Below are 18,265 nucleotides of genomic sequence, written 5' to 3'. Positions count from 1 at the left end.
TTATCTCTAAGAGGGAGTGAATTCACAAATTTCAGGTGCAATGATGATTGGCAATGGATGATAGAAAAATGGAGGGCTATGTAGCAAGGAAGGGTTAAATTGATCTCTCAGATTACATTATAAGGTCAGCACAGCATTGTGGGCTGAACAGCCTGTACTGTGCTATAGAGTTCTGTTTTCTAAGGGACTTGGGAGACCTAGTGCAGTGTTTCCCACAAGTTTCTAAAGGTTAACTTATAGGCTGGGTTGGTATTAAGAAAATAAGTGCAATGTTAGCATTTATTTTTGAGACTCCGAAGCCTCTTGCAAATCTGTGCGGTTGAAGCTTTATACCAGGCTGTGTTGCAACCAGTGAGAATATTCTACATCATATATCTGTAAAAATTTACAAGATATACCAAATCTCCTCAAACCCCTATGAAGTGGAGCCGCTGGCACGCTTTCTTCATGATTGCATCAATGTGTTGGGTGCAGGAAAGATCCTTTGAGATGCCGATAATCAGGGACTTGAAGTTGCTCACCCTTTCCACCAATGACTCCACAATAGGGACTGGTGTGCGTTCCCCTTACTTCCCCTTTCAGAATCAACTCCTTCATTTTGCTGATGTTGACTGGGAGGTTCTTGTTGCAGCACCACTCAACCAGCCAACTTATCTCACTCCTATACACCACCTTCTGAAATTCTGCCAACGACAATGACGTCAACAGCAAATCTATTTATATAGATTTATATAAATACTGATTAATATTTATGATATATAAATTTATTGATTATAAATTCAATAAGTTTATAGAATTTAAGATTCACTTCAGATACTAGGAACCTCTAGTCCTCAATTTTCCCTTTACTGTATAAGAATTAAACTTTGGCTCAAGTACTACAAGAAAGCAGCATTCAGCATCAAGGGCCCCCACTGTCCAGACTACGTTTTCTTCTTGTTGCTGCCGTCTGGAGGTCCCAACCCACTAGACTCAGGAACAGTTATTATCCTTCAACCATCAGGTTCCTGAACCCACGTGTATAACTCACCTTAACTCTGAACTGATTCCACAATCTATGGACTCACTTTCAATGACTCCACAAATCATGTTCTCAGTATTATTTATTTATTTTTGTATTTGCACAGATTATCTTCTTTTGAGCATCCATTGTTTGTGTGTAGCTTTTCATTGATTCTACTATATTTTTGTTCTACTGTGAATGCCTGCAAGAAAATGAATCTCTGGGTAGTACAATACACACTTTGATAAAACTTTACCTCGAACTTTGAAGTAACACATTGGTTAATCCAAGAGCAGCTTTAGTTTCTTGTATAAATGAAATATATGTCCCATATTTTATAGTCAGAGAGGCAACAACAAACATTGTTTACTACATTGCTAACTGCACACAGGTTTCTACAGGGATTGAATGAAACTTATTAGTCAGCACTGGAACCATTGAAATGCTCTAAGATGGGGCATCTGTGATATGAGAGCAGAACGAACAACAGTTTGTGCTCTTCAACCCATCAAACTGAAAAATACGCTTTGAGGTAGGTAAGATGGAGGCTGCAGGAATTGTGGCAACCCACTGTCAATCTGCTGACATCTGCAGTTAATTCAAATGTGCCAGGTTCCTTGGGAGAAGAAAGTTATTAATTTAATTATTTTTACTGGATGATATTAAGAGAGAGGTGGATGAGAGTAAGACAAGACAAATCTATAAGTAAATACTTAAGCCTCCAGAGGAGGACCATGATGAACAACATCAAAAACTGCCAGAAATGCTCCATTTAGTTTTAGCTGTTATGGAAAAAAAATCCAACTAACAGGAGGTTAATGCATAAGATGTCCAACAGAGGCTTCCTTCACCTGTCTAATCAATAGTTTCTGAAAGAGATTGGGGATCATGTAAGATGATGGTGGATTTTTGTGTCTTATTGGAGAAGGGCCTGAGGCTTAATGGAGCTGATAACATCACTTTCCCAGTAGCCATCCCCTTCAACTTTGTCTTGGAATTTTTCCAGAAAACTGCAGAAGATGTAGGCAGGATATTGTTGCACTCTGTTAGCGTGTGCAGGGGTCTCTAAGCTCCCAAGAAAATCTTTCTACAGCCTAGCTTATATAATGCTTTATTCTTATAGTAAACCATCCTTTTCCAATCTCTTTATGCCACTACAGTACATAGACTCAGAGGCCTGCAGCTTGGATCAAAAGTGTTTGATAAAACTTGTGAGGAATCCAAGCAATATTAACAAATCCAACAGGAAATCCAGTTGACGGTGCTTGGTGCCTTTGGAGGAACTTTTAAATGTACAAGTCACAATGTGGCACCAAGTGTCCGAGTCACAGACTAGAGTCTCTTCAGACAGTGACGGTGAAAGCGAGTGACACCAGTACTTCCCAGAATACTCTCCTTACTGTGAACTTTTAACAATGAACCTCTCTGATACCTGTATGACAAACCAGTTATCACACTGGCACAACAAATAACCGTTATTTGCAACAATTCATATTTCACCATTCCACACAAGTTTAAAGAGTTTCAGATCGATAAACGATATCAACTATCAACTTTTATTCGCCCGAAAAATACAACTTAAGGCAACATCATTTAAAATAAGCTTTTGCAATCCCTTGGACAAATACGTCTTGACTCCTCACTTCTCAAATCTCTTAATTGGTGCCACTTTGTAGCTTCAGCAGAGGTAAACACTACATTCATCCGTGGTAAACTCGTTACGGGGCACAATGTGGAAAATGGACTGCTGAGGATTTGTGGGTTACATGCCGTAGTAAAGATAAAGCGAAAAGTAAAGTACTTTGTTCCTGGTTACCCTGTGGTGTTCCTGTCACTAGTCCCTCATCGTCCTCATCACTTTCAAAGCAAAATGTCTTGTTATGCATTTCACTACGGATCCGTACGATGCTGAAAGTTTTAGGATTGGTGACTGTTTTTTTTAACCCCCCCCATGCTACATGTTAAATCCTGCGTTGTATTTATTACCATTTTAACAGTCGACCTATCAATAATCCATGAAAAAATTACTTCCCGTAAGTCACAAATTTACTTCCCTGTCTGGGGCCCCTGACTCAGCAGACCCCACCCAACTTTGCGGAACGTCTAGTTACTCTCTCCTGATTGAGGGAACGACCTGACTGGCCCCACTTTTAAAGCAAATCTCCCGGTGCCAGACATTGTTATTGCATTCTTCCCTCCCTCTAGTTCTTAGCGAACAATGCTTGAGCCTGAAGACAAAATGTTCCCAGGAGATGGTGGTCTATGGTGTATTTCTTCAAGGAGGCTTTGAACCTTTTTCCCTATCTGCTTTGTGAAAAGAAACAAAACCTGCCAGCTATTAAGCAGGAATGATCTGCTGTGCACTAAATATTTGTACAATTACATGAGAACAGTTACATGCTACTTATATTTAAAGGAGCACACATATCCAATATGTAATATATAAACTTTGTTAGGGTCCCCAAGCACTTTATGAAGCGACGTGTGGGCAGCATATATATAATACACAGCGAATCCTACAATCAACAATGCGGTCAAGATCCGATGATTTGTTTTATGCGGATACATTACTCATAAGCACCTGATAATAACTAAAAACGATACTCGGTCGACGATTGCGAAAGTATTTACACTAGAGAGGGATCTGCCTATACTGTTTCTCCAGCTGTTGAATTAAACAGTGCCATTTACACTCTGAACGTGTTGACATACGACAGAGGGTCCAGCGGCGGACTCTACAGCTTTATTCTGCTTGTTAAACAACCCACGTCGCAATTCGCCACTGAAACCCCCACTCCCTTCATTAGCTGGTTGCCCAGCGACCGGAGCCGACACAAGGCGTTGCCGGAGCAGCGTGCGCGTGCCAGTTGCTGCCTGTTTCCGTGACGCGCTTCCTTCCTGTGTCTCGAGTCACGTCACGAGACGGTGCTACAGTCAGACTGAGAGGAGGAAGATTCGACGTCGACTCGGTCTGTTTGCTTGTCCGCATTTCAACTCAGGTGAGACCGTCACCCGCTGTTCTTATTCTACATGAATTTCTGTGTTAATGTGGCGGGGATCAGTCGGTTCGGAAAGCAGCCGTACCAGGCGGGGGTCTGGCTGCACGGCGAAAGACAGGGTTACATAACGCTTTTCCCTGGCAGCGGGAATTGCGGGCCTTTAATATGAGTATGGGGATCCGGCAACCTCCGAACGCGGGGATCCCGGGCGGCTCCTGCCCTAGGCCCGCCTAATGCGGGGGTCCTGGGCTCCTCGCGGCGCGGCCCGCCCCGCTAAAGTCGGGGTCCCGGGAATCTCCCGCGCTGCCCCGCCGAATGCGGGGGGTCCTGGCTATCGCTGGCCCCGCTGAAGGTGGGGTCCCGGGAATCTTCGACCGCGCCAAATGCGGAGTCCCGGTAGCCCCCCCCGATCAGCCCTGCATATCTCTGACGTCACCGGCAAGGAAGCGGATGCACCGCTATTGCTGCTGCTGTAACTGAACTGAAAGCAATCCGTAAGCGGGCCAGGCTGTACCTGGAGACGCTCATTAAAAGACCAGGGTTACGGAGAGGGGTAACCTGACAATTGCGAAACATTGCTTAGATAGAGACTATGAGGTAGATAAAGAGGTTATTCCCGCTTGTTTGAAATAAAATGTAAACAATTTGAGGCTTAAGATGCTGAAGCTTGAGATTTTATCGCGTTTCGCAGTAGCATTGTAGGCTACAGGTAGGACTCGATGAGAAGATATGAATAATAGCAGCGAGCGAGAGCAACTTGAGTTTGCATTATACGCCAGTTGAAATGTGTAGCAAAGTTATAACCTTAACCTTTATTTGTTTCTCTTGGTTAAAGGATTCAATCACTCGTGAAAATAGTGTATGCTTAGTTGTAGCTGGATTTTGAATCCCCCTTGGTATTGAGGTCATGTTAGGGAAAAGTATTGACCATATTTCCTTCAATAGGTAAAATAGATTGTGTTGTCATAAAGCTGTGGCAAATCTACATGTACACTATAATGCAAAATATTTGGGGATTGTTTTAACTTTGGAAGGGGAAGAGATATTAGCACAGGTAAACAACAGGAATTCTGCAGATGCTGGAAATTCAAGCAACACCCATCAAAGTTGCTGGTGAGCACAGCAGGTCAGGCAGCATCTCTAGGAAGCGGTACATTCGACGTTTCAGGCCGAGACCCTTCATTAGGACTAACTGAAGGAAGAGTTAGTAAGAGATTTGAAAGTGGGAGAGGGAGGGGGAGGGGGAGATCCAAAATGATAGGAACAGACAGGAGGGGGAGGGATGGAGCCAAGAGCTGGACAAGTGATTGGCAAAGGGTATATGAGAGGATCATGGGACAGGAGGTCCGGGGAGAAAGACAAGTGGGGGGCGGAAACCCAGAGGATGGGCAAGGGGTATAGTCAGAGGGACAGAGGGAGAAAAAGGAGAGAGAGAGAAAGAATGTCTGTATATAAATAAATAACGGATGGGGTACGAGGGGGAGGTGGGGCATTAGCGGAAGTTAGAGAAGTCGATGTTCATGCCATCAGGTTGGAGGCTACCCAGACGGAATATAAGGTGTTGTTCCTCCAACCTGAGTGAGGCTTCATCTTTACAGTAGAGGAGGCCGTGATAGACGTGTCAGAATGGGAATGGGATGTGGAATTAAAATGTGTGGCCACTGGGAGATCCTGCTTTCTCTGGCGGACAGAGCGTAGGTGTTCAGCAAAGCGGTCTCCCAGTCTGCATTGGGTCTCGCCAATATATAGAAGGCCGCATCGGGAGTACCGAACGCAGTATATCACCCCAGCCCACTCACAGGTGAAGTGTCGCCTCACCTGGAAGGACTGTCTGGGGCCCTGAATGGTGGTAAGGGAGGAAGTGTAAGGGCATGTGTAGCACTTGTTCCGCTTACAAGGATAAGTGCCAGAAGGGAGATCAGTGGGGAGGGATGGGGGGGGGATGAATGGACAAGGGAGTCGCGTGGGGGGCGATCCCTGCGGAAAGTAGGGGGGGGAGGGAAAGATGTGCCTAGTGGTGGGATCCTGTTGGAGGTGGCAGAAATTATGGAGAATAATATGTTGGACCCGGAGGCTGGTGGGGTGGTAGGTGAGGACCAGGGGAATCCTATTCTTAGTGGGGTGGCAGGAGGATGGAGTGAGAGCAGATGTACGTGAAATGGGGGAGATGCGTTTGAGAGCAGAGTTGATGGTGGAGGAAGGGAAGCCCCTTTAAAAAAGGAAGACATCTCCCTCATCCTGGAATGAAAAGCCTCATCCTGACAGCAGATGCGGCGGAGACAGAGGAATTGCGAGAAGCGGATGGCACTTTTGCAAGAGACAGGGTGAGAAGAGGAATAGTCCAGATAGCTGTGAGAGTCAGTAGGCTTATAGTAGACATCAGTGGATAAGCTGTCTCCAGAGATGGAGACAGAAAGATCTAGAAAGGGGAGGGAGGTGTCGGAAATGGACCAGGTAAACTTGAGGGCAGGGTGAAAGTTGGAGGCAAAGTTAATGAAGTCAACGAGCTCAGCATGCGTGCAGGTTCCCACACCTCGCACTTCCCGTTTCTACCTCCTACCCAAGATTCACAAACCTCCCTGCCCTGGCAGACCTATTGTCTCAGCTTGCTCCTGCCCCACCGAACTCGTTTCTGCATACCTCGACACGGTTTTATCCCCCCTTGTTCAATCCCTTCCTACCTATGTTCGTGACATTTCTCACGCTCTTAAACTTTTGATGATTTTAAGTTCTCTGGCCCCCAACGCTTTATTTTCACCATGGATGTCCAGTCCCTATATACTTCCATCCCCCATCAGGAAGGTCTCAAAGCTCTCCGCTTCTTTTTGGATTCCACACCTAATCAGTTCCCCTCTACCACCACTCTGCTCCGTCTAGTGGAATTAGTCCTTACTCTTAATAATTTCTTCTTTGGCTCCTCCCACTTCCTCCAAACTAAAGGTGTAGCTATGGGCACCCGTATGGGTCCTAGCTATGCCTGCCTTTTTGTTGGCTTTGTGGAACAATCTATCTTCCGTACCTATTCTGGTATCTGTCCCCCACTTTTCCTTCGCTACATGGACGACTGCATTGGCGCTGCTTCCTGCACGCATGCTGAGCTCGTTGACTTTATTAACTTTGCCTCCAACTTTCACCCTGCCCTCAAGTTTACCTGGTCCATTTCTGACACCTCCCTCCCCTTTCTAGATCTTTCTGTCTTCATTTCTGGAGACAGCTTATCCACTGATGTCTACTATAAGTCTACTGACTCTCACAGCTATCTGGACTATTCCTCTTCTCACCCTGTCTCTTGCAAAAATGCCATCCGCTTCTCGCAATTCCTCCGTCTCCGCCGCATCTGCTGTCAGGATGAGGCTTTTCATTCCAGGACGAGGGAGATGTCCTCCTTTTTTAAAGAAAGGCGCTTCCCTTCCTCCACCATCAACTCTGCTCTCAAACGCATCTCCCCCATTTCATGCACATCTGCTCTCACTCCATCCTCCTGCCACCCCACTAAGAATAGAGTTCCCCTGGTCCTCACCTACCACCCCACCAGCCTCCGGGTCCAACAACTTATTATTCCCTGTAACTTCCACCACCTCCAACGGGATCCCACCACTAGGCACATCTTTCCCTCCCCCCCCCCTCCGCTTTCCGCAGGGACCACTCCCTATGCGACTCCCTTGTCCATTCATCCCCCTCATCCCTCCCCACTGATCTCCCTCCTGGCACTTATCCTTGTAAGCGGAACAAGTGCTACACATGCCCTTACACTTCCTCCCTCACCACCATTCAGGGCCCCAGACAGTCCTTCCAGGTGAGGCGACACTTCAGCTGTGAGTCAGCTGGGGTGATATACTGTGTCCGGTGCTCCCGATGTGGCCTTCTATATATTGGCGAGACCCGACGCAGACTGGGAGACCGCTTTGCTGATCACCTACGCTCTGTCTGCCAGAGAAAGCAGGATCTCCCAGTGGCCACACATTTTAACTCCACATCCCATTCCCATTCTGACATGTCTATCCACGGCTTCCTCTACTGTAAATGAAGCCACACTCAGGTTGGAGGAACAACACCTTATATTCCGTCTGGGTAGCCTCCAACCTGATGGCATGAACATTGACTTCTCCAACTTCTGCTAATGCCCCACCTCCCCCTTGTACCCCATCCGTTATTTATTTATATACACACATTCTTTCTCTCTCTCTCCTTTTTCTCCCTCTGTCCCTCTGACTATACCCCTTGCCCATCTTCTGGGTTCTTCTCTCCCCCCCCCCCCCCCCCCGTCTTTCTCCCCGGACCTCCTGTCCCATGATCCTCTCATATCCCTTTTGCCAATCACCTGTCCAGCTCTTGGCTCCATCCCTCCCCCTCCTGTCTTCTCCTATCATTTTGGATCCCCCTCCCCTCCCACTTACAAATCTCTTACTAACTCTTCCTTCAGTTAGTCCTGACGAAGGGTCTCGGCCTGAAATGTCGACTGTACCTCTTCCTAGAGATGCTGCCTGGCCTGCTGTATTCACCAGCAACTTTGATGTGTGTTGATATTAGTACAGGTTGTAGTTTTGATAACATTGTGTTTTCCATTTGTGAGAAATCGGTTTATCTTTTGATGTTTCTCAATGCTAAAGATACATAACATTTTGGTATGATGACTTGGCAAAACATTTTCTATAGGTGATGTCATCTGAAAATGTGCTTCTATAAATATCCATTCCACCTTCTGCCATCACCCAGAGAAAAGATCAATTTGAGCCTGATGCAGCCTAATGGCAAGCTTTCAGTTTTAATTATTTTCCCTTGGCAATCCTTGGCTGCCAAGCAATGGTAATATTTTTACATGTGGGGTATGTCCTAACCAGGCTTAATGGTATGACTGCATTGTTCTGAGGTAATAATAGACTGAATCTTTCCCACTCCCAGCTGTGGTTTAACCATTCCAATCTAATGTTTTCAACATGAAATATTCCTTATGGTAATTTTTATGGATGCTTATCATATGCAGTATTGCAGTGTTTTTATATATGGAATAGGATTCTATTCCATTGTATCTGCTGCTGAGGAAAAACTGTCTGTATTTTTCCATACCATGCATGCTCTACTGATCCACCTAGTTGAAATAATTAAAAGTGTAATATTCATTGTTATTTAAAGTTGATATTCTTGTTTTTGTTCTGTTACCTCACATTGGATTATCCTACACAGTATTGATTTGTTGTTGCACTGTTAGTCTTGGAGTCTTGCTGAATCCACCTGCTTGCCTGCACACTGCTGTACCAGGAAACCCGATCCTACCCCCTGTCTACCATGCTGCACTGTTGGTCAGTAAGCTTGTATCCTATAGAAATTTGTGGTTTTAGGGAGAGCTCAGCAGCTAAATGGGGAGACACCAGCTTCAATCACATACAATGGAGCTGTAGAATATGGTAGTTCTTTCAACACATTGGACCAGCCACTACTAGTCCCAGGCAGTGCCAGCTAGGATGCAGTCCTGAGCCCCACATCTCACCAATGAATAGCTACGCTGTTTGCCCAACACCAGCACTCAAAGGGTAAAGATCATTTCATTCTGAGCAGGGGGATGATATGATTATTTCATCACTGTGGGATTGCCAGTTGTGGGCAGGGTTTTGCACCAGCACAGCAATGTACTCATTCCTAGTGCTAAATGAGATATAGTTGTGAATTCCCTCTAAGTAATAGACTACCTTTTCTTTTTTATTCCTCCATTGCTACAACTTTTTTTTACCTGAAGTTTCCTTTGTTCCAGATCGAGTAGCTTGCTACATCTTCCTTCAGTGTGTTTTTGGATTTCTAAGCCTTGTTTACTGAAATATTTCTCTTAAACCACTGGACTTGCCTTTCAAGTCCAGTTCTAAACAAGTACTGGTCATCTTCGGTATTCTCTTTTGTGGCCTTTAGGTAACGCCTGTAGGCAGTAATCAACACTAGTGTCATTGCTACATTTAAGTGTTTGTTTCTTATATTTTCCTTTTGCATTGAGAACTTGGTCCTTCTGGATGTGCACACAGAAGACACTACTAAGCAAGAAGGCTTTCATGTATAACCATATAAAAATTACAGCACGGAAACAGGCCATCTTGGCCCTTCTAGTCCGTGCCGAACTCTTACTCTCACCTAGTCCCACCGACCTGGACTCAGCCCATAACCCTCCATTCTTTTCCTGTCCATATGGCTGTCCAATTTAACTTTAAACGACAACGTCGAACCTGCCTCAACCACTTCTGCTGGAAGCTCGTTCCACACAGCTACCGCTCTCTGAGGAAAGAAGTTCCCCCTCATGTTACCCCTAAACTTTTGCCCTTTAACTTTCAACTCATGTCCTCTTGTTTGAATCTCCCCCACTCTCAGTGGAAAAAGCCCATCCACGTCAACTCTATCTATCCCCCTCATAATTTTAAATACCCCAATCAAGTCCCCCCTCAACCTTCTACGTTCCAAAGAATGAAGACCCAACTTGTTCAACCTTTCTCTGTAACTTAGGTGATGAAACCCAGGTAACATTCTAGTAAATCTTCTATCTAACTCTCTCTATTTTGTTGACATCTTCCCTATAATTCGGTGACCAAAACTGTACACAATACTCCAAATTTGGCCTCACCAATGCCTTGTACAATTTCAACATTACATCCCAACTCCTATACTCAATGCTCTGATTTATAAAGGCCAGCATACTAAAAGCTTTCTTCACCATCCTATCCACATGAGATTCCACCTTCAGGGAACTATACACCATTATTCCTAGATCCCTCTGTTCTACTGCATTCTTCATTGCCCAACCATTTACCATGTATGTTCTATTTTGATTAGTCCTACCAAAATGTAGCACCTCACATTTATCAGCATTAAACTCCATCTGACATCTTTCAGCCCACTCGTCTAACTGGCCTGAATCTCTCTGCAAGCTTTGAAAACCTACTTCATTATCCACAACTCCACCTATCTTAGTATCATCTGCATACTTACTTATCCAATTTACCACCCCATCATCCAGATCATTAATGTACATGACAAACAACATTGGACCCAGTACAGATCCCTGAGGCACACCACTAATCACCGGCCTCCAATCTGACAAACAGCTATTCCCCACTACTCTCTGGCGTCTCCCATCCAGCCACTGCTGAATCTATTTTACTACTTCGATATTAACACCTAACGATTGAACCTTCCTAACTAACCTTCTGTGTGGAATCTAGTCAAAGGCCTTACTGAAGTCCATATAGACAACATCCACCATTTTACCCTTGTCAACTTTCCTAGTAACCTCTTCAAAAAATTCAATAAGATTTGTCAAACATGACCTTCCACGCACAAATCCAGGTTGACTGTTCCTAATCAGACCCTGTCTATCCAGATAATTATATATACCATCTCTAAGAATACTTTCCATCAATTTACCCACCACTGACGTCAAACTCCCAGGCCGATAATTGCTAGGTTTACTCTTAGAACCCTTTTTAAACAATGGAACCACATGAGCAATACACCAGTCCTCCGGCACCATCCCCATTTCCAATTACATTTGAAATATTTCTGACAGAGCCCCTGCTATTTCCACACTAACTTCCCTCAAGGTCCTAGGGAATATCCTGTCCGGACCCAGAGACTTATCCACTTTTATATTCCTTAAAAGCACCAGTACTACTACTACTTTAATCATCATCGTTTCCATAACCTCCCTACCTGTTTCCCTTATCTTACACAATTCAATATCCTTCTCCTTAGTGAATACCGCAGAAAAGAAATTGTTCAGAATCTCCTCCATCTCTTTTGTCCCCATACATATCTGTCCACTCTGATTCTCTAAGGGACCAATTTCATCCCTCACTATCCTTTTGCTATTAATATAACTGTAGAAACCCTTGGGATTTATTTTCACCTTACTTGCCAAAGCAACCTCATATCTTCTTTTAGCTTTTCTAATTTCTTTCTTAAGATTCTTTTTACATTCTTTATATTCCTTGAGCACCTCATTTACTCCATGCTTCCTACATTTATTGTAGATATCTCTCTTTTTTCTGAACCAAGTTTCCAATATCCCTTGAAAACCATGGCTCTCTCAAAATTTTAACCTTTCCTTTCAACCTAACGGGAACATAAAGATTTTGTACCCTCAAAATTTCACCTTTAAATGACCTCCATTTCTCTAATACATTCTTCTCATAAAACAAATTGTCCTAATCCACTCCTTCTAAATCCTTTCGCGTCTCCTCAAAGTTAGCCTTTCTCCAATCTAAAATCTCAACCCTGGGTCCATACCTATCCTTCTCCATAATTATATTGAAACTAATAGCTTTGTGATCACTGGACCCGAAGTGCTCCCCAACACAAACCTCCGTCACCTGCCCTGTCTCATTCCCTAACAGGAGATTCAACACTGCCTCTTCTCTAGTTGGTACCTCTATGTATTGCTGCAAAAAACTATCCTGCACACATTTTACAAATTCCAAACCATCCAGCCCTTTTACAGTATGGGCTTCCCAGTCTATGTGTGGAACACTAAAATCTCCCACAATCACAACTTTGTGCTTACTACAAATATCTGCTATCTCCTTACAAATTTGATCCTCCAATTCTTGCTCCCCATTTGGTGGTCTATAATACACCCCCATAAGTGTTACTACACCTTTCCCATTCCTCAATTCCACCCAAATAGCCTCCCTAGAGGAGCCCTCTAATCTATCCTGCTGGAGCACCGCTGTAATATTTTCTCTGACAAGCAGTGCAACACCTCCCCCTCTTGTCCCTCCGATTCTATCGCACCTGAAGCAATTAAATCCAGGAATATTTAGTTGCCAATCATACCCCTCCCGTAACAATGTTTCACTAATAGCTACCACATCATACTTCCAGGTATCAATCCATGCTTTAAGCTCATCCATCTTTCTTATAATGCTCCTAGCATTAAAATAAATGCATTTAAGAAATTTTCCACCTCTTACTCTCTGTTTATCACAAATGGTGCAAACAACTTTACTATTTTCTTTTTCTTCCTTCTCCCCTACATCTGTTCCTACACTCTGTTTCCCCTCCCCCCTCGTATCTAGTTTAAATCCACCAGAGCCTCTCTAGCAAACCTACCATCAAGAATATTTGTCTCCCTCCAGTTCAGGTGTAAACCGTCTCGCCAGAACAGGTCTCACCTTCCCTGGAAAACTGTCCAATTATCTATAAATCTGAAGCCCGCCCTCCTTCACCATGTCTTCAGCCACGTGTTGATCTGCGCTATTTCTAAACCCGCCTGCACGTGGCACTGGTAGCAATCCTGAGATTGCTATCCTGGAGGTCCTGTCCTTTTAACTTGGCACCTAACTCCCTAAACTCACCTTTCAGGACCTCCTCACTCTTCCTACCCACGTCATTGGTCCCTACATGGACCATGACATCCAGCTGCTCACCCTCGAGAATACCGAGAACTCAATCCGAGATATCACAAGACAAAGGAGCAGAAGTAGGCCATTCGGCCCATCGAGTCTGCTCCACAGCTCCCCCATGAGCTAAACTATTCACCCATCTAGTTCCAATTTCTGGCTTTTTTCCCATATCCCTTGATACCTTGACTAATTAGATACCTGTCAATCTCCTCCTTAAACACCCTCAATGATCGGGCCTCCACAGCCATATGTGGCAATGAATTCCACAAATCCACGACCCTCTGGCTAAGAAAATTTCTCCTCATCTCTGTTTTAACTGGGTACCCTCTAATTCTAATACTATGGCCTCTTGTCCTGGAGTCACCCACCAAGGGAAACAACCTTTCCACATCTACTCTGTCCAACCCTTACAATATTCGAAACATTTCTATGAGATCCCCTCTCATTCTTCTATACTCTAATGATTACAATCCAAGAGCCGACAGACGCTTGACACCAGGGAGGCAACAGACCATCCGAGATACTTGATCTCTTCCACAGAACCTCTTACCTGTCTCCCTAACTATCGAATCCCCTATCACTACTGCTCTCCTCCTTTCCCTCCTTCCCTTCTGAGCTGAGGGTCCGGTCTCGGTGCCAGAGACGCAACCACTGCAACTTGTCCCTGGTAGGTTGTCCCCATCAACAGTATCCAAAATGATGTACTTATTATTGATGGGAATGGCCACAGAGGTGCTCTGCTCATTCTGTCTATTCCCCTTCCCTCTCCTGACAGTTACCCAGCTACCTGTCTCCTGACTCTTAGGGTGACTATCTCCCTGTAACTCCTGTCTATTTCTGCCTCTGCCTCCCGAATGATCCAAAGTTCATCCAGCTCCAGCTCTAGTTCCCTAACTCGGTTTGTCAGGAGCTGCAGCTGGATGTACATATTCTAATCATAACTGTTTTAACCTCTCAGGTACTTGATTCCTTTGCCTTTGTTCAATAACCCTGCTTTCCAAATACCACATTTTGCATGAGTCATAGCATTCTCCATTTTTAATAAGGGACAACAAAACCATCATGTTTGACTGATGTGAATCTCCCCAGTCATCTCGACAACTACAAGTGATAGAGTTAGACTGACTATTGTGCCTGCCGCCTGTTTGAATTGTGTATTTTGGCCATGTTTTTACAGAATTTAAACCACGTACAAATCCCATGCTGATTCCTGCCCATTTGCAAACTACTATGGAACGATTTTTAGATTGAACCTGATAGATTGTAGATTGAGCTATTGTAAGCATAGAACTGGTGCTTAGCTTTGTTTTGACTTTGTTTTCTATGCACTTAAACTCTGAGAGCTCTTTGTGTGCAAATGTATGAATTAGGAGCTAGAGCTGGCCACTTGATTCCATAAAGTATGCACCAGTATTCAAAAGGATTGTAGATCATCTGACTGACCTCAAGTTTGCATTACTACTTATTCATGTAGCCGTTCACCACCTTGCTTATCACTGATTTTTCCAATTTGCCTCTGACAGAGAGTTCTGAAGATCCTGTCAGGTGATATTTAAAAAAAATCTTGTCTCTATCTCACATCAGTGACCCTTCATTTTTAATTTGCCACCCCTAGTTCCAGATTCTTTTACAAGAGCAAACATCTGCACACTCCCCTTGACAGTATCCATTGGGATCTTCTATTTTTAATCAAGTTCCCTCTCACTCTTCTAAACACCAGCAGGTAGAAGCTTGGCCTGCTCAATCTTTCCATATAAGAACACTTGCCTGTTCCAGGTTTTCGTTTAGTAAGCTACTTAAAATTGCTTCCACTGCACTAAATATCCATCCTTTAATAGGGAAATCATTACTGTACACAGAGCTTGAACTGTTGTGCTATCCTTTGCCTTTCCAACTGAAGTCTAACCTTTTTACTTTTGTGTTCACCTCCCTAATAATGATAGCGTTCTGTTATCTTTTTTAATTACTTGTTTACACCTGCATACTGGCCATTTGGGAATTGAGTACTAGAACATCTGGATCCCTCAGCAGCAGAGAACTCTTCAATCTCTCACAGTTTAGATTTTCTCCCCTGCAAAAATGGGCAACTTCACAGTTTCTCATTGTCCATTTGCTAGATTTCTGCCCACTTGTGTAACTTTTATAGCCTTCTATTGTCCTGTTCACAGCTTGCTTTCCTGGCTAATATTGTGTCATGAATAAATTTAGCATCCATGCATTTGGTGCCTTCATTTGGTTCTGGGATCCCTCCTCTTTGTGATTTTTATAAGTTACTTTGATGAGGAAGTAGAAGGGTGGGTTAGTAAGTTTGCTGATGACACCAAAGTTGGTGGTGATGTGAAGAGTCTGGAGGGTTGTCACGGTTACAGTGGGATGCAGAACTGGGCTGAGAAGTGGCAGATGGAGTTCAACCCGGTTAAGTGTGAAGTGGTTCATTTCAGTAGGTCAAATTTGAAGACAATATAGTATTAATGGTAAGACTTATTGCAGTGTGGAGGATCAGTGAGATCTTGGGGTCTGTGTCCATAGGACACTCAAAGCTGCTGCTCAGGTTGACAGTGTTGTTAAGAAGGTGGATGATGTCTTGGCCTTCAACCAAGTTCAAGAGCCATGAGGTAATGTTAAATCTATGTAAGACCTTAGTTAAACCCCACTTGGAGTACTGTGCTCAGTTCTGGTCACCTTACTACAGGAAGGATGTGGATACTATAGAGAGAGTGCAGGGGAGATGTACAAGGTTGTTGCCTGAATTGGAGAGCATGCATTGTGAGAATAGGTTATGTGAGCTTGGCCTTTTCTCCTTTGAGCGACAGAGGATGAGAGGCGACCTGTTAGAGGTGTACAAGATGATGAGAGGCATTGATTGTGTTGTTAACCATAGGCTTTTCCCCAGGGCTGAAATGGCTAACATGAGGGGGCATAGTTTTAAGGTGCTTGGAAGTAGGTATAAGGAGGATGTCAGAGGTAAGTTTTTCACACAGAGCGTGGGTGCATGGAATGCATTGCCAGCAGTAGAGGCAGATACAATAGGGTCTTTTGAGAGACTCTTGCATGGGTACATGGAGCTTAGAAAAACAGGTGGCTATGGTGTAGGGAAATTCTAGGCAATTTCTAGAATAGGTTACATGGTTGGCACAACATTGTGGGCTGAAGGACTTGTAATGTGCCGTGAATTTTATGTTCATGCAAGTTCAATTATATAGTGTAAAAAATTATACCCTACCATCAGTCTTGTACAACACTCAGAATGACTTGCTACCCTGATAAACCCCCATTATGCCTATATTCTGATTGTTTGCCACCCAATTTTCTATGCACACCTGTGTTTATCTCCTACACTGAGTTTTTATTTTCATCAATAATCTTTATGACACCTCATCAGGTGGTATCTGGAAATCTAGTTATTGTAGCTTTCTTGGTTCTCTTGCACCCTCAGCATGTTAGTTCTTCAAAGAACTTCCAATAAATTGGCCACAAACTTCCCTCTTTAATAACAACTTCTGTATTTAAACTTGTATCTTTTTGTCTCCTCATTTTATTTGTTACGGCAGAAATGGTTGGTTTCTGAATCCCCTTTACTATTGCATTTATATTTTGAAAAATCTTAAGTTCCCATGGTTTTACAAACTTTTTAAAATTTCTTAATTAAGGAATCATGTTGTGATGATTTCATTAATCTGTCTGTGGTTATTCAGGATTGCCCAAATGCTGGAAAAGTTTCCAGTAATGAGTCTCAGAACCTTTCCAAATAGCCATTACTCATAGGAAAACTGAAATGTGTCTGGGGAAAATGGATGCCAAATGACGACAGAATTAACCTAGTGAGTGTCCACATTGTACATTTCAACTGCAGTTTACTGAAATATAATCAGAAAAATACCTGGCTAATCCTCTGACATTCCGAAACCCCGGATGAGAAGTTATTTCCCAACAGAGATCAGAAACCGAGGTTCATATTTTTTTGGACTGCATTGTTCAAGCACACTAGCAAAAATTAAATATTCCTGTGCATGTATTGATACTGTTTATTAACAAATGAATGTTTTTTTTTGTTAGGCAGATGATGAAATACTAGTTTGCCAAATACGTAATTGTGAATTTGCATCACTTTTTCCCCAAGTAGCTCGCAGTTATAAAATCAGAATGAAAGTGTGAGGAGTAGAGATTGTATAGATATGTAATGTCTGCATGGTACAGTAGATTTGGCAAAAGGCACAACATGCCTGGCCTGCTCTCTGTAACCAAGCACAATTGCGCACATCACCTTGGGAAGGAGGAGAATAGAACTTATTCAAACAGAAGTTTTAGCTAAAGCCTGTCTCCATAATAGCACACTGCCAGTTCGCAAAGAGGGTGTGGAGGAGGATGGACGGGTTAGTGTCACGTTTTATCCCCAGCAGCTGCGTAACAGAGGACTCTCTGATCTACGGGCTGTTCCCGGGGACGCACACGGAGACCAACATCCGGTGCTGCTGGCAGATCATCAACTCGGTGAAAGACGCTCTTTGGTCAGCCCGAAACTTGATGATCTACCAGCACATGGAGATGTCCGTGGGAGAATGCTGCCGACTGGCACACTCTCGGCTGCAGGAGTACGTGCTGAGGGACGCACTGAAACTTGGTGCAGCCACCGCAAGGGCTCGGTGGGGAAGGACCACAGTATAGGTTTTCTCCACCCGTGGGAGTGGGAGGGGTCGGTGAGCGAGGAGTATACCCCTCAACAATGAGATGCTAAGCTGAACTACTGGAGTGCCACGTGGGTGGCTATAAACACGGATATTTTACTGAGCATAATGGAAACGTATGTAAAGGATGAAAAGTTATTGAATGGTTTATTGTATATATTTATTTTTGAATAAAGTATATTTTGAAATAAAAAAAAACTG

General features: G+C 43.8%; 1 protein-coding gene across 1 annotated transcript in view; it reads left to right on the top strand.

Annotated features, from left to right (window-relative positions):
- Positions 1-3,894: 3,894 nt before the first annotated feature.
- Positions 3,895-18,265, top strand: part of sdcbp (syndecan binding protein (syntenin)) — a 36,802-nt gene continuing 22,431 nt past the window's right edge. The window contains exon 1 of the mRNA XM_072254653.1: positions 3,895-4,002. The gene's annotated coding sequence lies outside the window, so the exon portion shown is untranslated. The remainder of the gene's footprint in view (positions 4,003-18,265) is intronic.

Source organism: Mobula birostris, chromosome 1 (assembly GCF_030028105.1).
Source record: "Mobula birostris isolate sMobBir1 chromosome 1, sMobBir1.hap1, whole genome shotgun sequence".
Classification (NCBI taxonomy): Eukaryota; Metazoa; Chordata; class Chondrichthyes; order Myliobatiformes; family Myliobatidae; genus Mobula; species Mobula birostris.
Note: the sequence above shows the minus strand (reverse complement) of the source record. Positions and strands in the feature narration are given on the sequence as shown.